This window comes from Cupressus sempervirens, chromosome 8 (genome assembly GCF_028749045.1).
Source record: "Cupressus sempervirens isolate cs-2001-9-10 chromosome 8, ASM2874904v1, whole genome shotgun sequence".
Lineage (NCBI taxonomy): Eukaryota > Viridiplantae > Streptophyta > Pinopsida > Cupressales > Cupressaceae > Cupressus > Cupressus sempervirens.
In genome coordinates, this window is record NC_143125.1 from 497,595,410 (window position 1) to 497,621,414 (window position 26,005).

Sequence of the window (26,005 nt, forward strand, 5' to 3'; positions counted from 1 at the left end):
CTCTTGTCCTTGATCCTCTTCATCTTCTTCATTGTCAAATTGAGTTGCTTCTTCAATATTCTCTTCTTCATCTTTCTCCTTATCTTCTTCATCATCAATATCTTTAACATTAACTAGAAAATCACTTGGTTTATGTAATAGATAGATGTTCTTCCAAGTGTTTATTGCATTCCTTACAACATGCTCAATTCCCTTAATCAAAACTAGATAAGTATTGAACTTTAGTGTCAATTTTTCTTTATTTTTCTTTAATGACTCTTTTACCTCAACATCTAATATGCTCATTAATAGCTACCTCAAGGTTTTCCCATCTATGTCTTTGATAGTTTTCATGGAAAAATCCCATCTTTACTTTATCATTTCCCAACAAATCATTAGGAATTTGAGAAGCAAGTTGCTCTAGTGAGTATTTCCATTTATATCTTATCCATCACTAGGTCTTCAATTTGCTTCTACTCCTCTACTATCCTGATTTCATATTTTAATTATTTAAAATTTTCTATTTCAATTCCTTCTAGATCTTTAATCTCTCTTGGAAGGAGGGTGGACTTTTTCTGAATATAATGTCTCCTCCTTTTTTGTCAAATTTCTTCCTCGAAGATCTCCTAGTAGAAACTACAGTGGATGACTTTTGGGGCTTGGTGATAATCACTTTGCCTTTCTTCCTTATTGGCTCTTCTTCCTTAGATTCTACCTCATCCTTTGCTTCCACATCCTTTGCTTCCTTATCTTCACCTTTTCCCTTAGTTAACAAAAGGGTTGAACAAGTTTTTTGTTTTGCAATTCTCTTCTTTCTTTTGTTCACTGCTTGAGGAAGTTTTATTTCAAGCTCAATCTTGGCCTTTGCTTCATCATATGTTCTGAAGTATGTAGCCTTAGGATCAACTAACTCATTGATAAGAGATTTAACAATGTCTTTGGTCTCATCAATATTAACCTCATAACCAAGATGTTTTACCCACGTAATTCTAGGCTTAACTACCTAAATGTACACTTTATCACAATCCACCATGAAACATACATCATCCTTTTAGTCTTCAACTAGTTTCTTGGGGATTTAGAACCTATTGTTCTTTTTCTCTTTGAATAAAGAAAAATAATTATCCATAATGCTATTGTAATTTTTACCCATTTTTGTAATATACTCATTTATCTGATATAACACAAGCACATCTTTTCTCCATACTACAATGCCTTTTGAAGCGAAGAATTTTTGAACAGAAAAGAATGGACAAGGTAACAAGAAACCAAACTTAAATAAGTTATTCTTTGAAGTTCTTATGCTTTCCATATTTTTTTTGACCTATTTCAACAATAGCTTGGCAAGGTCAAATGACAAATTTTTCTTTACCACCTTGTATGCCAAGTCCACAGCTTCACATGACATGTTGTTCAACCTGCTAGAGCTGTATATTTTTTGTGCAATGATGTGAATACCAAACTTCAATTCTATATCAAAAATATTGTTGATTTTCATTCCTCTATCATCTCATTTTGCCAGGATTTCCTTTTCCAATTCTGCCCAACCTAGGGTTTTTGTTGTTTTGCCCTTGGCTAGCATTGGGAGGCCAGTGATTGGATGAATCATCTTCTTTGTGATCAACACTAGTTGTTCCAATCACAACTGACCATTATGCACCCAAGTGAGGATAAACCTAATCCATTTAACTTGAAATTGGTGGGGCATGTGAGGGATATGAGTTAACCCTTTGGTTTCCAAGTGTTGGTGCTCAGTTTTCAAAACTCCATTTAGATATAGTTGGCCTATGTGAGACCTCACCCAATCCGCCCTAGTATAGATGACATAATTGCATTGTGGTACTTTTAGTTTGGTATTTTAATATCTACATTTTGATGATCCACATTTATGTTTGCACATTAAGGCCTAAATTATATAATTAATGATTCTGTTCATGAACTACACCTTTTCTATTGCTTTGATAGAGGCTAAATTGTAGAAATTCTTGTAACTCATTATTTATATTTGGTATTTGGATATTTGACATTATTCAAGATCTAGTAGGACAATGGCTTATTTTATCACTTGATTTTGACACTTACAGTAGTGTTCTGCTTCTACAATATGCACAACAAAACTTATATTGTGAATGGAATGATTGAACACATATGGATGCAACTTAATGACATGATAAAATTAGATTATAATATGATGACCTATGATACGTAGATTAATGATAATTTGACTACAATGGCTTATGATGTAAGTGCGGATAAATGTTAATTTGATAATGATGATTTAAGATTTAATGTGGTATGCAGATAAATGTTAATTCAATTATGATGAGTTATGATACATAGACATATGTTGACTTGATGCTGATATGTAGATCCTGATATTTTAACATTTTGAATGATTTACTTGAAATGATTGGGAAAGGAAATTTATTTGAATTATGTTGATAAGATTATGTAACGATTGAAATTATAGGCATTTATGATATTTATTCATATAACCTCCTTGGACTACTGATTCTCGAGTTGAATGTGTAGGAAGTCGAACCATGGATACTTTGGGGGGGAAACAAGTTCCAAACCTATGTGAACACAGTTTAACAAAGGCGAATCTTTGGAAGATTAAAAAAAAGCCTCATTGTGAAAATGTGTTGTTTGTAATGTAACTTTGTTTGCATGAGGAAATGTTTAATCATAATTTAGGTGCATTAGGAGTGTGTCATGGTAAGTTGAATGTGCTTTATGTGTCACTTGACACTCGTGAATTTTATATGTGATTGATGTGTCATTTTGGGTTGGACCATGGTGGAAATTTACCCTAAAACTAATTACCCTATTAATAAGTAATTTAAACCCACTTGAAAAGGGAAGGATGGGTCTCAATCATAATAAATTCGAATTTGGACTTGACTAGGGTTTTGAGGGGTCATTAGGTGATCCCAAAGTGTCTTTTAGGTGAAAATAAGTTACCCATATGATAGTACATCATGTTAGGGACCTAATTTTGATCATGTGAGTACCTAGATAGCCTAGGGAGCCCCTTTACCCATGCATTCTTCCATCAATTCGAATTTGGAGTTGTCATATGTGTTTTCCCCATGTTCCCACTTAGTCAAAAATAGAAAAGTTAGAGGAGACAAGTTTGTAAGAAGTAGTGGCTTAGCATTTTTGCTAAAATAAGTTAGTGAGAAGGCTTTATTAGAGGGTCTTGGCCAAACTAGTAGGGTGTCTACCCACTCTCTAATTTTAGAGACTGTTAGGTTTTGGAGGGAGATTAAGGGAGCTCTACTACAACTATCCTTACCATAGCTTGGACCAAGGTTGGTGTCTCAAAACTTGTTTCTTTCTCATTTCTTGCTTTTAGCATGGTTAAACAAATCTTCAAGTGTGAGAGTTCATTAATAAAGTATGGATTTGCATTGAAAATCTTGCGATATGGATTTTTGGGTATTGTGTGAAAGTGTGGTGTTCTTGTTGCATTATGAGCATTGATTATGTATTGTGACAATGTGAGAATGTGTGATGTTCTTTTAAATTTCTTGGTTCACCTTCTTGGTTTTGTTTTTGTTGGAATGGAAAGTGAATGTGTTTTGTGCTTTTGGAGATCCTTTCTTGGTTTTCTTTTGTTGTTCTTCATTTGTTTTGCTATTGTTCTTGTTTGAATGTGGGTGTTGATTGTGATTATGGGTGTGAAGGCTTCACTCACCCTTGGGAGGGCAGAGAAGCCTTGGGTGAAGGGCACAAGTTGGGCTTGACATTGCAGGTGAGAAAAGAAATCTCTTTCTTTTACCTCATGATGAGGTTTGTTATTATCATGGAGCATGGGCTCCATCATGGCCATGAATCTTGTTGTTTGGGAGGTATAAGGAGGTTTGGTGGATGAGGAGAAGATGGTTGTTTGAAGGCCTTGAGAGGCAATGTAGTGGCAATATGTTGTTTATGTTGTGGTGGCCTTGAGAGGCAAAATGCATTGGCAATATGATATATATGTTGTTATAATTTCTCCTCCTTGAAGAGCCCACCTTCACCCAATGTTATATGATTCCAATGGTGAATCATTGTACAAGCCATGGGAGGGTTTTGATTGTATTTGTGATGTGTTTTTATGTAGAGGTTGGTGAAATATGTGTGTAACCTGTTTGGTTCTTGTTTCCCCTGCTCGGTGGGTGGCTTCATAGAAGCCTAGGTTGGGAGGTGAGCCTCCATGGTTCCTATTTTGTGTTTGTGTGCAGGTTTTGTGAAGATACATGCCATGAGGTAATAAGGTTTTCCCCCTTGTCTAAGTGGAGAAAATCCAAGTGTGCAAAGGCAGTTCAATGTTCATATTTTCTCAAGTGGAAGTGGTTCTCTTTGTGGAAGTCTTTTTGTTGACTCAATGGGATGTAATGAGATTGTGTCATTGTTACCATTGAATATGTAGAGGGAAGGGTTTTAAGAAGTCGTGCATATATGTTACTTGCAAAGAAATGATCATCTGAAGTTTTGTGAGTTATGAAAGATTAGTATGAGCTATAAAACATATTGATACCATTGTTACCATTTGAAATTGTGATAGGAAGGCTTGAAAGATTGTATGTATATATTTTTACTTGCAATAAAATCTTCCATGTTAAATTTCATTCGTTATGAATAAGGTTATATGTGGTTCTTCCCCCTTGATGTAATTGTAGATATGTAATGTATAAATGTCATGTAGAAGAATGCTAAGAATAGAGTTGATAAGATTCAAAACATATCAGTAGCACTGATGAGATATATGTTGAGCATTTCATAATTAGGAATAAAATCTCCATGTGTGATAGTTTCATTTTATATGTCTCATCATTTATTCATTGTGGTTTAAATTTAATAATTTTAGTTTAGAAGGCAATACCACACTATCCACATACATATTTACTTACAATTCCATAAATGGGCTGAACAAACACAAAAGAATTAGTTCAAGAAGAGTAAACACTTAGAATAAATCTTCATGGACATGTTGTAGGTGAGCATTTCACCCCTCTAGAAAATGTATGGGAAAGAAATAATTCCTTTTCCCCACAATACAGTTTAATAAAATAATAACTAGAATATACTCTGGAATCTAGCACTCTAAATAAGAATAAAGTAATCTTTATATCCTAGGGTAAATACTTAAACCTAATAAACACCTAGCCTAAAGTTGCAAAATGAGTCTCATAAGAACCATGTGACTTATCAAGTCACCATAATGCTTAGTTCAAATAAAAACTATACATATATATATATATATATATATATATATATAAAATATAACCATGACCCTGATGGGATGGCAGGAGGAAGGAAATTTATATAAAATAATAGCATAAAAATTTGAACAATAAGACCAACGTGCTAGTTGGGGGCCACATTAACTATTAACTTCTATTCATTATAAACCGCGACATGGGCTTTAAAGTTAAGTCACATCAAACAAAGAAAAATATGTGAAATAAAAAAAACAAGGGAAACAACAAACATAAATTAAAATTAAACTACAGTCGACCCATGACACAAAAAAAATTTGGCACAGCATGTGCAACCACTCCCCATAACACCTTTGTACCTAGCACTCCCAAGACTCCTGCCAACAACTCCTTTCACATGAGTGCTAAAGCTGAAGGGAGGGCATGGAAAGCATAAATGGGATTTAGGCGCTAGGTAGAGTCTAGGATAGTGGGAATCGAGTAGGAGCTTGGGAGAATGTGTTAAGAAGGGGCAGCTTGAGGTTCGTGAGATAATTTAATGTGATTAATGGGATATAACTCTGACTCCATTTCAGATTCACCTTTCGTTGAGCGCCACACCATGGATGAAATGACACCTAGAAAATTGGTATTAATGTGGGGTGGGTTAATGAAAGGAGACTTGGTAGGAAAACATGTTAGTGTAATTTTTTTGTTATTAATTCATGTTGTTAAATTTAGTGCTTAACTTATTTAATATTAAATCACTTGTTAACAAACTTGGTGTTAATTCAAATAGATCATTGGGGTTTTCAAGAAAATAATAATAATTTATTAGTGTTTAAATTATTTGTTATTAAGTCATGTTGTAGTGGAATGTAAGGGTTAAGTGTTATATGGGAGTAATATTGTTCTTTTAGAGATAATATAAGCTATATTATGATTTGAATTCTACATTATCCTTAAAGAAAAAATAAAATATATATATATATATATATATATATATATATATAATAGTAATAATAATAATAATAATAATATATGTATATAAAGTTGTATCATTATTTTAATAAAAATATTCCAATATATTAATTTCACTAAATCAATTGACCATAATGAAGCTTTAGTAGACTTGATTAAAAGACTATCTTTCCAAGTAGTCGAACACTATCTTCGAGTGTTCATAAGACATACTTAAATTATCAATGGTAAGCTCTATGTCATAAGGACACGTATTAAATAATGGTAATAAAGTTAGCAAGTAAACAATAGAAAATTAAATTATTATAACTAATCATGAATTAACCTAATAGTCTTGCACAATAGAGTTAAAGTTGAATGCATCAGATGTAACGCTAATAAAAGAAAACAAACTCAAGAGCTAATAATAATAATAATATTTTAAAATAAAAAAAAAGTTGTATTTTGCTTAGCAGAATTTTTTGGGCATGACAGCCTAGGGAATCATCCATTTCCAATGTACCAATTTCTTGAATAACACATTTGAAATGAGTGCTAATATCATTGATCAGAAATACCTTTGGAGGGGTTTGAGACCATGCTCCACTTGGATCTAGGGTTTCGACGATCACAAGAGTGAGCTTGAAATCAAGTGCTTTCCATTCCACTCCATGAACTAACATGTTAGATCCTAACTTAACCTTGCTACTGTTGGATGCCATCTTCACTTGGTAGGGTTTGAGGGAACTAAAAAACTTTTGTTGGAAATTCTCTCAGATTGCTTGGAAGCTTTGAAGATCACACTTTTGCAATAGCACTAAGAATTTCACGATAAGAAATGACTTCAATTTCATGCTTTTTGTTAAAAAAATTCCATAAATTCTTAGTACAAAGGTAGAACAACTAACATCATATTGACAGACCATCATCCACTACACTTGCATTGAACACTTAGTGAAGTATTTGTGACTCAGTAATTGTAAAAATCTTTATCACTCCCAACCTTGCTCAGTACAGTTTGTGACCCAACCTCACTCAATAGAGAAGATAACTTGGTAGACACTTGTACTCGGTGATCCCTTTGTATCCTAGTCACTGATTTGGATAATTTTGCTCTTTCAATCTAGAACTATTTTGGATGTGTTCTTTGATAGCATAGTTCTAGTTTCTCCTTTCAGAACTTAAGTAGAAATGATAGTCACCCAATTCTTGTGTGACTTGATCATCATTACTTAGAATTTTATCCTTGGTAGACTTAGAAACCCATTTCTATCTCATCTATTTTTGGATGTTATCAACTTTTGCCTTTTTCTCATCTTCAATTCTACCAATATTCATGCAGTTCTTTGCAAGATGACCAAGTTTTGTACAAATGAAACATCTTTTAGTAGTATCTCTTTTCCTCAAATGATGCTTTACACAATTTATTCCAATATGTCCAAATTCTCCATAATAATGACATTTACACTAGGTGTTGTAGTCCCAACCAAATATTGCTTTCATAATTTTCTCTACTAGATTTAATACCTTGGTTTTGCATTCTAATGACTTTTGTCCATGTTTCTTAAATTTGTGACATTTTCCTTCAAATCTTGGTTTCTCTTTACATTAATTATCCTTATGACCATGCTGATTACAATTGTAGCATTTTCCATTGAATTTTTCTTTTCCATTACTCTAGCATTTTTTTGATGTATAACCTATATTACCACAATGATTGCAAGTAGATCTTTTATTCTTTTGAGCTCCTTGCTTGGATGATTCTCCATCTTCTATATATACAATTCTTGCTTTTCCTTTTCACCTATAGAGGTTTTGCTAATTCAATTGATTCATTTCTACTTAGGATTTCATCATTCTTTCATTGATTTGCTTCTCAGAGTTTAGATCATTTCGTTATCTTTAATTAATTTGTCTTTTAGAATTTAGATCATTCCTCATTCTTTCATTGATTTTCCTTTTAGAGTTTAGATCATTCCTCATTCTTTCATTTTCAAATCTTAGGCTCATGATTTCCTTATTTGCATTGGAGAGATGATCAATAAGGTCTGCTTGCTAAAGGGATTGATTTTGAGTTTCATTATTCCTTCCATCTATCTCCTCTTTTATCTTGTTTTTTTGTTCCATGACTTTACATAACCTTACTACCTGAATTTCTTGTTCTCTTCTTAGTTTTCTTACCTATTCTTGCAAGGATCCATTCTTTTCTAGGAGTTCTTTGATTGCTTCATTGGCTTCATCTGAATTGCCTGAATGAAGGTCTTCAATTCATTCTTCAATGTAGAGATGATTATTCTTTTGAATTGCAAGTTCTTTTCATCTTTTCAGGGATTGTGAGAGTTGCTCCTTTGCTTTCTTGACTTGGAAAATGACCATTTCCAAATCTAGCTTCTCATTATCAATAGCTTTGTCAAGTCTGAATATCTCCATAGCCTTGATCTTTTCTCAAGTTGTTAAGCTTTCTCTTGAGAACCACAATACTCTGATACTAATTGTTGGAAATATTCAAGACTAAGCTAAGTTATTGAGAGGGGAGGCATGAATCAGTAACTTCTAAAACTTGAATAGTTTCAACTCTTAATCCAACCATTCAATTAGCATGTAATCCATCAAATGTAGTCTGATCTAATTGCATGCATAAGAAATTGAAAATATGAAAGCATTCACAACACTGTGACACAAAGATTTGGTGACCCAGAAGCCTTCCAAATAGAAATTAAAACTAGGGTGGAGATGATACCCACAACTTTAGTACTATAGTATAAAGTTATCCTATTAAAGCTCACATTGATTACTTTTGATGATTAGCCCTGTTAGAAGTAATAAGGACTCCTAGGTCCACCTTGTGATAGGATTTAAAAACATTCAATTAAGTATGCACTCGGTAAAGAGATCTATAAAAGACTGTTAGGTCTACCTTGTGAAAGGATTCGACTGATCCATCTATTAGGATGAAGCAATGGACAATCTTTGATCTGCAACTTGGTATGCTGAATGAGATTCTTATAAGTACTAATCATCTTTTTGTGATAGATATGTATTTTCTACTCCTTATACTATTGTAGCCTTTTCAGTTCACTCTTTCTACTTTTCTCTAATGATAACATTGATTTCTCTCTTATATTCACACTTTGGATATGATACAATACATTACATATATATCAATCCAATTATACAAATTACAAAGTCAGCCCACATGAAGACATTTGAGTTTTGAAGACTAACTCAGTGAGGTTCTAATACTAGGCATCCACTATTAATGCTTGACATCATCATGAACTTGGTAGACATAGAAGCATGATCCATATTAATCACTTCCAAGTAGTCCTGAACTCAGTCTACACTAGTGACTCAATAGATACTGTGAAACTCTTCCTATAAATTGAGTCTCTTGATTTACATTGTATGACTCAGTAAACACTATCACTTCAAGCTCAGTATAAACTGTGTCATTTGGTTAACACTAAGTAGCTCAATTAACACTGGAATCGCATAACATACACTACAAACTTTGTGAATAGTGCATAGCTTAGCTTCCACTAGTAAACTTGGCATACACTAAGATGCATGGTTGACACTGTTGATCTTCATTGTAACTATGACTGCTCGATAACCACTAGGATTTTTCCAAAGGACTCGATAGTAACTGTAGAACTTGGTGACAATTGAAATACTTTGCAAACATTGATAGTTATACAAAGAGCTCAGTAGCTATATACAATCTGAATAAGTGTCTATCACTAATAACAAACTTGACTGATATGTCAACAAATCATTACATATACATGATTAATATAATATATTTAAAAGTAAAATATTAAAGAAAAGTAGTAATGTGACTATAGAGAATAGTCACAATCCTTGAGAAATCTTCATATTTATAAGGTGTGGCATAACAAAAGAAGGTAGAGGAAAGAAATAGAAGACTTCTAGAAACTACATTGATAGTTCACATGCAATTAGATCCTAGCCTTCATAAAAAGCCTACTAACTCGACACTTAGGAGAATATTTAAAGGAATAAAAGGAAGAATCTTTTTATGAAGAATCCTTATCATGAGACAGGCTTATTATCATAGAGAAGAGTTCTTGAATGGAACAAGAAAGTACTTTGAGATTGAAATCAAAAATAAATAGAAGATGTAGAGGATGGGAGGGAACACAAGTTAGACAACATGGATGAACAATTGCTTATAGAAAGTCAATGTCATTGTTGAAGCATTATTGCATACTAAATATATAGAATCATAACAAATATTTAAAGGTGGAGCTTAATAAGGAAGTGGGACATGAGGATGACATACATTAGAACTCTAAAGTGGGATATAGACCTGACTACACATCATCTTCCAAACTATCATACCTCATAATACTCCACACTTTAATCCAATTATAAGATGTTTCAGGCCCAAGTCTAATGAGGAACCATATTATAAACACATAGGTATAGAAATAGCAAAGTAAATCATATTATATTTCTATAAGTTCCATGAAAAATTAAGGTAGAGAATCAAGCATCTCTGAAGGTTCATTAGTCAAGAGATTGTCAAATATTTTCAACCAGCAACCCATGGACATTACAATCAAAGACAACTCTTAATATATTTATCATTGTCAAGGGTCATACCAGAATATTGCATTGAAAATACACTTCAAAATCAATATCAGTATGGAACTTACAGTTGATTAAGATGTAGACATCATTATAATTATGTAGTCAAGAATAGCATAAATTATAGATACAATGGTTATGTTGTATTTTATCCCTTAAAATTTATATTGCATTACCAATACAATCCTTCAACATATCAATAAATAGGTTATCCACTTGCATTTTAAAAAAAATGTTTAATAGGAAGAAGTGTATCACAATTGACATGAAGGTGAACAATTAGGAGATCCAAGTGGGAAAATTACACTCTATATTTGGCCATCATTCTCATTCTATTTTTGATTGATGCTGAAAAGAGATTCCATCAAACTTGGATATGTATTGAGGATCATGCCCTAAGACCAAAAATTTGTCATTTTACTGTCATCCACATGCTTTCTCTATATGCTTAAGCTTGTGATTTAAAATGTTGGTATTCATAATTTTGCATCCTAAACATCACTTAATGATTCACTTCAGCGACTTGAAAATGGAATCATTTGGCAGTAGCTTTATATCAAAAGTGTTTAATGAATGAGGTGATTTAAATAAGTCTCACAATGATAATATATATGTACTCTGCAAAAACCCATATTCCTTCAATATGAAAGGATCCCTATATCTTTTATGCTTGCAGGATTGATTCCTCATCAAACCAAATACATGGCAACTCATGTTTCATTCATTCCTTTAAGGATGAAAAATGAAAAATCTCAAACTCAAATGATCTCATTAGAATCCATTTCTATATACCTTTCTATTCAACCTCTTGCTAGAGTTTATATTCTTTCAAATAATTAAAAAAAATTCTAGCAATTTCTTTGCATATTTTGGCATTTAGTAGGGTAGATCAAAGAATTATTTCACAAAGTTGATGTGTATGTTAGGAATTTTACTCTCCCTTAATATGCTATCAATTTTATTATAAAACCACATGGATGACTCAATCAATTGGCGATGCTATCATTGTTATTACCATATTTATATTCTCATAATCATGGCATGTATATATTTGACCCAAGCATAGCATGGGAGGGTATTGAGTGAGATCTTTATGTACAGATTTCACTAGCAGAGTCATCAAAAATGTATTGGTAAACAAATTTGTCACTTGAAAATTAAACAATTTAGCCCAATGGAATGTATGTGGCAAACTATTTCCAACAATTGGATAAGGCCCCGATATGTGCCCTTCGTCTGCATCTAGAGGGGAAGCTCCCTTGTAAGTTATAATTATTTATTTTATAAGCTATTCTAGTATAATTAAATTCTCAGGTTTGTAAACACTCAAAAAGTTATTGTTAGGAAATTTCTGAGGATGATTCGTAGATAATTATAACACTTTACAAATACCAACTTTTAATGCTTAACCATAAAAAAAGGATAAACTGTTGACTAAAACCAAAATTAGTCCTAAAGTTGGCCCTTTACAAAATATACAAATAAAATATTGAAGACAACTTTAGACATTCCTTTTTATTATCTTTAATTGTGATCATTGGTAACTCCATCATCATCTCTTTGATTTGAAGGTTTTTTTAGTAGTAGGGTCAAATTTTCCTTGCGTGATCTAAATGATTTGATTACCTGTGCAAACTATTATTATTTTTTATGACCACACTTTGCATTTTCATCTTGAGTAGATCACAACCTTTCCTAATTTTACTCATCTCTAGAGTGTGACCAAGCAATTTTTGAATGAAAGAATCAAATTCCACTAAGAGGGTACTCAAGCTTACCATAACGTCTACATCTAGAGACTATTTACTGCCAAGTTTAGAGCTGATCTTTAATTCTACACATTACAAAATAGAAGATACGTCTAGATCTTGAGTATGTTCACTTATAGGAATAAATTCTACAATTGTTGGTACATTTCCCAAGGCTATTTTTATAATGACTTGCAAGAATCTAGGAGCTTGCAATCTTTCTTTTTTTTTAGATCCATTCTAGCGTGTCCCATGTAATGTTCTCCAACCATATATAAGTGTGTTCTTCTTCTCCACTCATGAAGAATTTTAGAGATTGACTATATCACTTTCCATTCCCTTAATTTCCATCAAATTACTATCAATTTATCTCACAAAAAAAATGGTGTTCCTTACGAGTCCGTAGTTCCTTTTGAATTCTTTATGCAATATGATTTTGCTTAGAATACATAGCTTTTAATTCTAGAAATAAGTTTACAGTCCATTCCTTCATGGATTTTATCAATGCATTCACTATCTTAGCATATGTTTAGCATTCTCTTATGTTCTCAATAATATTTTCATAAAAAAAAATTAGGATCATTGATTATCTCTATAGAAGATCTTGGATCTAGAAAAAATAACCTACCAATGATTCCATGTCTGAAGGAAGGTCTTTGACTTGGTGTTTGAGTCAATTTTAAGTCTTCTTATGTCCTTTTGACTAAATTAGGATAGCAGGTAACACCAATAAATTATGCCCCCTACCTTTATACATTGTTAGACCTAAGTCCACTTGAGCTATGCTAAAATCAAATTCGCTTGCTTCATTTCTAATCTAGAGTCTGCTCTAGTCTTCTTCACCTTCGTGCCTCTATGTACCAAATTAGATACTGCATTGAAATTTTGTATTTCCAACTAGATCACCCTCTTCTTCTCTCTCCAAATGTTTTTTTAGCCAAGAGATTGAGAAGGTGGCCATTTTTTTTTGTCATTGAAGGAACGTTAAGGATCATAGGTGAGAGGTCATGGTGATTTCTATTTTATATGACTAACATCTCTTGAGTCCCTTCAACACTTTCAAGAGATAACTCAGGAACTTCGTCAATAATTTGTTGAAATGGATTGAATGTCTCCTTCTTGGGTTTGGACCTCTTCTTTTTGGTAAATATGTTGAGCTCACACACTAAAACTAAACTAATTACTTTGTTAGGATATTCATCATCACATCCTCCTTGCTTTCCCTATGGTGAAGTAGAAGTGGTAGGTGGAGTAAATAAAATATTTTATTTAGATGTGCCTTCCTAAGAACAATTATATTGATCTCATTGTGGTTTTCACAAAGTTAGTGACAAAACACTTGGTCATCTTCTAGTAGAGTTAGTTAGTCATCACTATGACTAAGCTACTACTTAGGCCAAGTGAACAAAGCATGCAGAGCATAAACATTTAGACAATACATGCCAAGTCATTTAGAGAAGGTCAAGCAATAGTATGTGCTAAGTCATTTAGAGACCAAGTGATAGCAAAGAGCATAGTTAAGGTTGAGCATCAACAATCTATTGATTTTGAGCAACCATTCATGCACATATGTAGAAATAAGAATCAACCAGAGCCATTGATTATTACCTTGACATTGACTCCAAATGCCTATTTAAGGAAGCAAACCTTAAGGGGGAGAAAGAGAGATGTGAAGAGGGGTATCCTATGTAAAGAAGGCCAAATGTTAAGAGAATAGAAGTATTTCATGATGGAGAAGATGCTTAAGTGAAGGATCAGAGATGCAAAACCAATTAATAAGAATAAAGTCATTTGAGAATACAAGCAGTGAAGGGTCAAAGAAGAAAAATTTGATTAGAAGGATGAAGATATAACCAAAAAAGAGGAGATTCAATATCTAACATAAAGGTACTAACCAAAGGATTAGGTACTGAATCATTTTGACAAGTGATATAGGGTAAAGCTCTTAATAGAGTAGTCCTAATAGAGTGCTTACTTAGTCACGAGTTTAAATTATTTTATCAAGGTAAAACCTAAAATTCTTGTAAGCCTTTAACATGGTAGACCTTTCATAGGGTATGATCATATATTATGATCAAAAAATTGTACCCATAACTAGCCATACTTTATTGCTATAGTAGTGACGATTTGTGAGTGTCATCCCCAGCCTAGGTTTACCTTCACCTTGGAGGGTTTCTGGGTAACTAAATTTTTTTGTGATATGTGTTGATTAACATTATTCTATGGATGTGATGCATGGTTAGATATTTCATTTTATTTTTTGAACTATAAGATGGATGAATGGTGAAATGGTTTTATTGTAGAAATTTTAAAGTAATTATTCAACCGCTGCCCTCGCCTCTTAGAACTTACTTTCCTATTTATATTTCCAAAAATTGGTATCAAAATTAAGTTCTTTAGAAAAGAAAGTTTGACAGCTTCAAAGAAAAAATCTTGAAGATGAAAGTCTACGAATTGGGAAATACTATTGAGAACCAAAAGATTGAGATACAACTTTCCCTACATCAACTAAAGGAGGCAAGAGATGAACTACACAAATCATTAAAGAGAAGGAAGGATCTATCCATTTATCAAAATGATAGTTGATATCAAGAAGAAGACACTACAAGATTTCTTGAGGAAAAGAACTCTAGAGAATTTCATGCAATAATTGCAAATCTGGTGGAAAAGAATAATGCCCTAAATGAAAAAGTCAGGAATCTAAAAAGGGAACAAGAAATCCAATCAGTAATGTTGTGTGAGGTATTTGAATTGAAAAAGAAAGTTGAGGAAGATAAAGGCATGATTAAAGAAGATAAGAGATTACTAGTAGAAAAACTTACAAAAACTCAACTAGATTTAATGAATCAATTGATGATTGCAAATCAAGAACTAAACAGAAGAGACATTGAGATTGCAACTCTGAAATAATTGAATGACCTACTACAGAATGAATTGAAATAAAAAGAGGGATTGATTGAAAGGTTTAATAAGCCTAGTGAAGCCATAATTTATTTGAAGAACTGATGAGAATACCAAAAACAAATGTTGATACTATTGGATTGGGATATTATACTACTGAGAAAGGAAAATCATCTACAACTGGTGAGAAAAGGAGTGATAAAGGAAAGAATAACAGACCTACTTGTCATCATTGTGGAAAAATAGGTCACGTAGAAAATGTTTGTAGAAGTAATACCAGTAATCAAAACCCTAGCAAAAAATACAATGAATACTGCCATAACTGCAAGAAGCAAGGTGATCAGGCACATGAATGCATAACAATGACCATCAACACTTAGAAATTTGGAAGATATTGTTGCAACTTTCACAAGTATGGACATAAAGCATATGAATGTAGATCCAAACCTAAGTGGCAATCAAACAAGAAAACAAAGGTACATCATCATGGAAATTCTTACTATTGGGATCACAATACAAGGTATAGTTCTCACTATTGTGGAGAATATGGTCATGTTGTTGAAAATTTTATAAGGACACACTTTAGAGATAACTACAAAATTTGGATGAATGGAGAGATTGTATGCTTTAGTAAAGAAAAAATTGCACAACCCGGTCTCCTACACCGTGAAATGAATTCAACAAAGGAAAAGGAAAGGTAGATGTTAAAAAGGTAAAGATCCAGATGAACAAGATATGGAGAAAAAAAGAAGTTAGCATTACTTCAAGCCAAGACAAGGTCACTTTATGCAATGGATCAGGTGACCACATCATCCCCAACTAAGAAATCAAAGGTATGTATGGAACTAACCCTTGAAATGATATATTTTCAATCAGTTCCAAGCATTTAAGGTATGAAAAGGGTTTATCAACATAAATCAAGATGCAATTAAGTTATTAGAAGGATGATAAATTCTATTGTTATGAGACTTTTTTCTATTGAGTATTGGAAGGAATTTTCATGATAGTTGAGAAATCTATATATACTAAGCACAATGTAAGTCCTACGTTGACTAAGCTAATAGTTCTATAGGTATAAAGCATTAAGTTCAAATGTTTTTCAATTCTATATAGTTAATTTTTAGATCATTTTCACCTACCAAATGATCAAGAGAATCTAGGAAATTTGTGCAAAGAGTTTCAAGCAATTGCAAATGTGTTCAACTACTACTTGACACATTTCATTAAATTGTGAGGTATTTTGCTTGTGCTAAGTTACATTGTTTTTGTAAACTTTCAAACCCTAGCAAGTTAAAATAGAAGAAATTTCCTCAACAATAAAGAGGAAGGAAAGAAAAGAGGTTAAGTTAATGTTCAACTGATCAATAATGATGTACATGAACCTCCTAAGTTTTGAGCAATACTTGAGATAGCATACAAGGGAGATCCATCAAGTGAATTGGAAATGATACTATCAAAGGTTATAATGATACATGATGTGAGATGTTGTTACATGTGTAAGGTTAGTGAGGTTGTAGGCCTTAAGATCAGGGAGACATACCAGAAGTTATGTGATAATGGAATTCTAAAGCAAGAGAATAAGATTGTTAATCAAAAAATTTTAGCCTGCGCCCTATATTTTCCATAGGATTTCAAGAAGGATTGGATTAAGATAACTTTGAGCCAAACTCGTGACAACTAGTAGTGGTTGGATGATGGTCCTATCAAAATCACAAAGAGGATCATACATAAACTAATAGGGTATCCTACCCTAGAATGACCAAAGACCATGAGGTGTGATGCCAAGGAATTAATTGAAAAGGTTGCGGGAAATACCTAAAATAAAAGGGGAATTTCCATAGACACAATTATAGACCCTATTATTGCATTTCCAATATGTGTGATTGTACACAAGTTTTTCTAGTCAAGTTGAGTCAATAGTGTGCCATGTATTACAATAGAGCTCGATTACAAGATTGTCAAAAGGGATCATAATTATGACCTAGCTGATCTATAACTACAATAGCTATCAAAAAACCTTGGAACAATCAAGAAAGCCCAAAATTCCTCATGTAAGTTTGTCTCACTTATTTTTTGTATATTTTTCTCTATGGAAAACACATTTACCACATTAGATAAAGTTTTATAGAAGACCAGTTAGTCCATTACCTAGAAAATAGGGGATTACATTAATGAATTGAGAATAAACATTGACTCAATAATGACTAGTTATTTTGAGGACTTCAAGAATTCAATGAAGTAGATATCAAGAATACCCATATCTCTAGTGGGAAAAAATTACAATGATGTTTTCTTCCTAGTGGATGTTGACTACACTTATGTATAAGTAGGTAGTCATAGGGTGAGATGGCTGAAAAATCTATCATATGCGGTGAATGTAGATGAAACATCTGTAGCCATCACTGCATTACTAGTAGAGGATATAGATAAAAATACTAAGGCATTTGGTAATTATGAAGAAGCAAAGGCAAGGATAGCTATCAACTTTTAGATTGCTACCATTGATAGGAAGAAAAATAAAATGATGAAGAAAATAAAAGTGCAAGTTGGTGAAGAATATGAGGAAGAAGGTCAAGGACCTTTATAATCAACTCAAGGTTTAGGTGAAGACCATTATGTTGACAAGTAATAAGACATAGAAGAGGAAAAGGAAATATGAAAGAAAAGAAAAGGACAAAAGGAAATTAAGAGGCCCAAGAAGACCCTAAAGAAGAATGATTAGAAGCCTATTGCACCTTTAACAATGTTAAGCACTAGGGCAGCCAGTGCACTAAAAAAAGAATCATAATCTAAAGGAAAGAGGAAGAATGATACTACATAGTCGAGTTAGCCTACAAAGAAACCAAGGGGGAATACAAATCCCAAGATGAATCAAATAAGGAGAAAATAGAGCCAGATGGCATGAGTCAATTCAAATTGGTAACTCACAATCCCTCATTTGATATAGATAATTTTTCTAACAATGTAAAGAAAGATGCAGATCTATCATTATTTCAACATTTTAATTTTGATAAGCTAGATAATGGAGACAAAAAAAATATTGAAGAGGTTATATATGATATGATGGCCACATTCAAGACTACTCCATTAGAAATCACCAATTCAATACCTAAAAGTTTATAGGAGAGAATAGAGTAAAATTGGAAATTCAATATGATGACTAAAAGGAAGATAAGGGAGACTAATTTAGCTCAAGTTATGCCTAATCTAGATAAGCATACAATTATAAAAGCCATGGAAAATTACAAAGTGGTTTTTCTCCAAAATACAAGGCTTTTCATTTTTTAATGAATCAAGTTGAAGATGTGGTAACCCAAAGTACATTACTTTGGAAATCAACCTATAGGTTGACCACAAAATAATTAAAAGGGAAGGAAGAAACAACAAGGGAGGGCACACAAGAGGACACAAATGTTAATTTGTGAGACATCATTCTTACATAGGAAGGTAAAGAGATTCAAAAGAACTTTATAACTATTGAAGACATCCCTGACAACACTACATAGAATGTCAATCCACTCACTGATGATGACATCAACAAATTGCAACAAGAATCCATTGATGCACCTATTCCATGTGCAAATCCTATATTGAAAAGGGTTAATGAATCTCCTAAGGATGATATTTCATCCAATAAAAAAAAAAAAAAGATATATCCACCATTCTACCACATGTTGCAGAAGTCAAGGAGAATGAGTCACATGAGAAAACAATATGTCATGACAAGATTTTGGAGAAGAAAGATGAGCGTAATAATGAACCATCTTCAATGCCTAAATTTTCATTGAGATAAAAGAGAAAGAGGTAGTTACACCAGACATATCACTGCCTACTCTATAAAGATTAGGTATACTAGCAGTAGTGGAAACTGATAAAGAGGGAAGTGCAAAAAATAAGGGTAAGGAAGATAGTCCAAATAGTCCTACACCCACATCACCAAATTATCTTGAAGATCATAAGGAGGATGAACAAGAAGAAGAGCATAAGATGACTAATGAGACCAAGGAGAAGGTGGTCATATAGACACTGATTACCTTGCTAATTATTACATAACCCCTCAGTAGCTAGACTCTTCATAGAGACCAAGTACTCAAGAAACTCCATTCCAAATATCAATACCGAGTACGAGCACATGAAAGTGTTCTAAAAATACATAATTTGAAGATTTTAGTTTGGAAAACATTATTAGGTTTCCATAGTTCAATCCTATAATGATCACACTTGAAGAGATGGAAGTTCTTCAAGAGGATCCACAACACAAATCAAGACAAGAAAAGCTCAGGAGAGAGCATAAATAGAAATAGGTTTTGCATGACATTAAAGATATTTTGTAGATGCTTTTGATATTTTAGATTCATTAACCAATAAGCCTATCATTAAACAACTTGTACACATAGTTAATAGGTTAAAATATGATGACATAGATACTAATGTCAAGTTATTGGAATAGTCTGAAAAGAGGTTTCACCAGTCAATTAAATTTTCAGAGATTACTTATTACACAAGGAAGATTTGTCAAGTTGCAATCTAAGGATGCCAACATCAGATCAACTTTGATTAGTATTCAATCCATGTCAAATGGAATTTTTACAACAAGAGCTCACATGTGCCGAAACATTAATGAAGAAAGATTCTCATCTTTCAACTGAAGAAGGCCTAGTGGACATGGCAACCAACTTGGAGATTTAGATTTGATCTTTAGATTCAGCCAGAGATAATTGGGATTCCATAGTAAGAATTATTATGTAAGTCCACAAACCATTTTTGGGTAAATACACTTTCAGTGTACAACCCTTAGTGACATAAGCATCAAAAAAGGGGGATTTGCAAATTTTGAGGATTTTATGTCGAGGTAGACAATAGGGGAAATATATTTTTGAAGAAGAAGATTTTTTTGATAATATCTACTCAAGGGGAGTTACAGAACTAACAAGAAAATTTTTTGAAGTATTTACTCAAGGGCAATAATAGGGTAATGAAATAACATTTTTGCAAAATTGTGAAGATTTTAAAATTTGTTATAGAGACTGAGTATCTGTTATAGATTGTTTGACTTATGTATACTACAAGATAATATATGCAATTAAAATTGTTTTTGTCACCCATGTCAAAGGGGGAGATTGTTGATGTCATTCTAGTTTTGACAAAGTTAGTCACAAAACACTTAGCTATTATCTAGCAAAGTTAGTCTGTCATCATTATGACTGAGCTACTACTTAGGCTAAGTGAATAGAGAAGGACAAGTGAACAAAACAAGTTGAGTTAACAACACAAGCCAAGTGAATAGAGCATGCCGAGTGAACATAACATGTTGAGCATAAGCATTTAGATAATACATGTCAAGTGATATGAAAAGTTAGGATGTGTTGAGTCATTTAGAGTAGGCTGAGAAATAGTATGTACCAATAATTCAAAGGCTAAGTGAAAATGGGGAGCACATATAATGTTAAGCATCAGAAGTCTATTGAGATCGAGCAACCATTCATGGGCATACAAGTTTGTAATGGCACAAACTAATATGTAAATCATTATGGGCTAACATAATCTTGTACTTTTGATATTAAGAGATAAGAAAAAGTCATATCATGTATCCCAAGGTAACAGATAAAACCAATATGAAAAGGGGAGGATTTAAGTGGCAATAAGAATCAACTAGAGCCATTGATTATTAACTAAGATTGTCTTCAAATGCCTATTTAAAGAGCCAAACCCTAAGGGGGAGAAAGAGAGATGTGAAGAGGAGTATCCTATCTGAAGAAGGGAAAATGCAAAGAGGATAGAAGGTATTCATGATAGAGAAGATTCTTAAGTGAAGGATCAAAGATGTAGAAATAGTTGATAAGAAAAAATTCATTTGAGAAGACAAGCAATGAAGGGTCTGAGAAGAGAAAATTGATCAAAAGGATAAAGATATAACAAGAAAATGAGGAGATAAGATATCTAGCAAAAAGGTGCTAACTGAAGGATCGGGTACTAAATCATTTTGACAAGTGATACAAGGTAAATCTCCTAACATAATCATGTAAATATCTTAATAGAATGCTTACTTAGTTATGAGTTTAAATATTTTCATCAAGGTAAGACCTAACAGTCTTGTAAGACTTTAACAGGGAAGACCTTCATAGGGTATGATCATAGATTACGATAAAAAAATTTGTAGCCATAATTGGCCACAGTTTATTGATCCATTAGTGAAGATTTGTGGGTGTCATCCCCACCCAAGTTTTACTTTCACCTTGGAGGGTTTCTGGGTAACCAAAATCTTTTGTGTTATGTGTTGATTTACATTATGCTATGGATGTGATGCATGGTTAGATATTTCAGTTTATTTGTTGAGTTATGAGATGGATGAATGATGAAATATTTTTATGTTAGAAGTTTTAAAGTATTTTTATGGAAATAGATAAATCATCAAGCCTTTCTATGAAAATACCTTCTAAAGTTTTAATGGCTCTAGAATTATAATCACATGCTTTCATAAATTCCAAAACTAGTAATTTGGTCCACTAAACTTTAAATGGATGCCCTTGTACATGAGCTAACCCTCCCTCCAATGTTCACTATGATAAAGGTGATCTATCCTCTTTTCTCATTGCTTGCCATATTTATATGCAATGTCAATGTGTCCAATTTTTGTGTCTAATCTCTTAAGAAGTGTGGCTATCAATATTTTAGGAGGCTCCTTCCCTCGAAACTTGTATTTCATTTTTTTTCTTACCCAAAATCTCATTCTGATGACTTGAGTTTGATGACGAGTAGTATCTTGCTCCAAAACTCCAATCATTGTACTTTGATTGCTCTCATAAATATCTTAAAATGCCAAATATTGTTCTTTCGCTTACCTAGGAAAAGTCTTCAAAGTTATCCCTTCATAAGAAAATTTTGATCCAATCTATTTGATTTAAAATATGAAAACATGTCTTTAATTTCTATAGAATTTGATTGCATCTATCTTAATGGGTATCTTTATAGCTATATCATTAACAAGTGTACCACATTCTCCAGATTTGGCCATCATTATCATTCAATTTTTTATTGACATTGAAAATAAATTCCCTTAAACATGAATACGCCTAGAGGATCATGTCTTAAGAACAAATTATGTCATCTAGCCATCATCCACATGCTTCTTTGCATGTGTAAACTTATGATTTAAAATGTTAGTATTGATAGTTTTGCATCGTAAACATCATTTAATGCTTAACTTTAGAGGCTTGATAATGCAATATCTTGGCAATAGATTTATATCACTAGTATCTAATGAATGAGGTGATCATAATAAGTCTCACAATGTTATTATGTATGCACTCTTCAAATACCCAAAATATTTTAATATAAGGGGAGCCTTATATCTTTCAAAGCTGTCTGAGCAATTCCTCATCCAATCAAATGTACGATAACTCACATTTCATTCATTCTCTTATGGATGAAATATGAGAGATCTCAAACTCAAATGATGAAGGATTTCTTTTTCAACAACTTGCAAGCATCCAGGAGTTCTCTTCTTCATCTATTTTTTGATCCATTCTAGTGTGTTTCCATTTAATTTTCTCCAACCATATATCAATTTTTTCTTCTTTCCCACTCATGACTAATTTCAAAGATCTGACTATATCACTGACCATTCCTTCAATTTCTATCAAATTACTATCAATTTCTCTCTCGAAAAATTGTTCTTCCTTAAGAGTCCCCAATTCCTTTTGAATTCTTTGTGCTATGTGAATTTCCTTAGAATACATTGTTTTTACTTCTTGAATTAAGATTGAGGCCTATTCCTTCATGTTCTTTATCCCTGGATTAACCATCTTAGTGTATAATTGGCATCCTCTTGTGTTTTCAATAACATTTTCACCAAAAATCATTTTAGGATCATCAATTATATCTATAGAAGAACTTGGATCTAGAAAAAAATTATCTACCAATGATTGAATGCATGATAAAAGAGGTTGGACTTGGTATTTGAGTCAATTTTTAGTTTGATTATCTCTTTTTGACTATTTAGTTAAAACAACAACTAACAAAAGGAAATTAAGCTCCAATAGTCTTAGTTAAGCTTACTTGAGTTATGTTAAAATTGGATTCGTCGAGTTCAGCTTCATTCTTCTTGAGTACAAGTTTGTGATCAACTATTGCATCTAGATTTTTTTCTTCTAATCGGATCACCCTCTTCTTGTTTGTCTCCAAACTTTTTTCTAGCCAAGATTTTGAGAAGGTGGTAGATATTTATGTTATTGAATGAACATTAAGAATCATAGGTCAAAGCTCCTCTTTATTTGTATTTTCTATGGCTATCAACTCTTGAGTCCCTTCAACACTTTAAGGAGATAGTGAGCATGAAGGAGAAGTTATAGACTAGATCATTTCATCTACAAATGATAATAGTTAAACATTCGACTTAGGAACTTTATCGATCATTTGCTAAATTGAATTTAAGGTCTTTTCCTTGGGTTGGAACCTCTTCTTTCTATTCCCATGTTGAGATCACACATTTAAACTAAACTAATTACTTTGTTAGGATCTTCATCGTCAGTTCCTCCTTGCATGCCCTATGGTGAACTAGAAGTGGTGGATAGAATAAATTAAATTGTTGATTTAGATGTACTTTCCTATGAACAATTTTTCTTCTTGATACTAACTTTTCCTATCAATTTAGGGGTTGTGGCCTCTTTGCCTTCTTTTAAACTAGTTCACTATTTGTTGAATAACAAAAGAGTTTTCATACTTGAGATCTTTCAATTTTGGTAAAGACCAATTAATCTAAGGTAATTCAACAAACTATATTTGATCAAAGAATAAATAATCAATTAGTTTTGATCTATCTTCATGTGTGCTTGTCACATCCCATCCCATCTTGCAATAATGATTTTTTGAACTATGAATCTTTTCCAGTGTCTTTTTCTCACCTCAAAGTCATTCTCAAAATTCACCCAATAGTTTTCTATTATGGGGAAATAAAGATAGCCATGTCCTAGTGCCAATTTGTATTTAACTTTCCTATTGCAATCAAATTAAAAAAGAATTTGAAAAGAGTAGAGATTTATCTCAACAATCTAGATCTTTTGATATTTTTAGCATTCAATACAAAAGATAATTTTAATACCCTATACCAATTGGGAAATGAATAGCTTCTTATTCTTAATCTTTTTTTTCACATGGCCAATCTTCTTGTAGACTTTTGTAAGTACTAATTTGTCTTCCACAAGGTGTGTCAACATAAGAGGACATTCTTGAAAATTTTCAATCTAAATAAAGGTGAAACTAGAATATTACATGGAAAATAATTTATAAGTTCTGATGAGACTAGCTTTTGGGGAGATAAAAAGTCATATGTTTCATTGTAGGTCCCTAGCTGTGAACATAGAAAATATATCAAAATCACACTGCATAAATGTGTATTGCTTTGTTTTAGCTGCAACTTGGCATAATAATTCTAGATTCACATAAGAATATTAAATTCCCCGTAGAGATAGGGACTAGGCCATGCTTTCATACTAGAAATCACATACATAAGCTACGAGGACATTCTGAATCCTTGATTTAGATTGAATTAAGTGAATTGCTTGTAAAGAGCGTCATTGAGCACCTCTCCCCAAACACTAAATTGTTTTTCGGTGGTTATGGTCTTGATGTTTAAAAACATCCAATCCTAAAAATTTGAGAAGTCACATTGATGACCACCCTACAAAGAAGGACAATCATATCCAAAATATCTTTGGTGGAAAGTGTCCTACAAAGAGTCCTGGGTAGTTGTGATTATCCCCTTAGTTGATCTACCCAATATGAAGCTATAATATTCAAACACTTATTTTTATTTTGGTTGAAATACCCTTGAGTGCCTTTTATCAAGATCTTTGTGAATTCCTCACTGACTAGCAATATGAATGAAATGGAAATAGATAACAGATCAAGCCTTTCTAGGACATTACCTTCTAAAGTTTTAATAGCTCTAGAATTCCAATCACATGCTTTCATAAATTTGAAAACTAGTTTGGTACACTGAATTTTTAGTGGATGTCCTCCTAAATGAGCTAACCCTTTGTCCAATGTTCACTGGGCTAAAGGTGATCTATCATCTTTGCTCATTTCTCACTAGAAATCTAAAATGTCAATGTGTCCAACTTTTGTGTCTGATATCTCAAAAAGTGTACTCGCCAATATTGCATGAGGTTCCTTGCCTTGGAACTTGTATTAAACTTTTTTTCCTACCCAACTTCTCTATTATGATGACCTAATTTTGATCACTGGTAGTATGTTTTTGCAAAACTCCAATCACTATGCTTTGATTGCTTTTAAATATTGTCCTTTCACTTTCTTATGAAAAGTCTTCAAAGTTATCCCTTCATAAGAACATTTTGATCAAATCTATTTGATTTAAAATATCAAAATCAGTCTTTGACTTCTATAGAATTGAATTGCATCTGCCTTAATGGGTATCTTTACAGCTATATCATTCACAAGACCGCATTATCTAGATTTGACTGTCATAATTGATGCTGAAATCAAGAAGTTCACTAAAACATGGATATGCCTAGAGTAGTATGCCACAAGACCAAACATATGCCATCTCACCATCATCCACATGCCTCTTTGTATACCTACGCTTGTGGTTTAAAATGTTAGTAT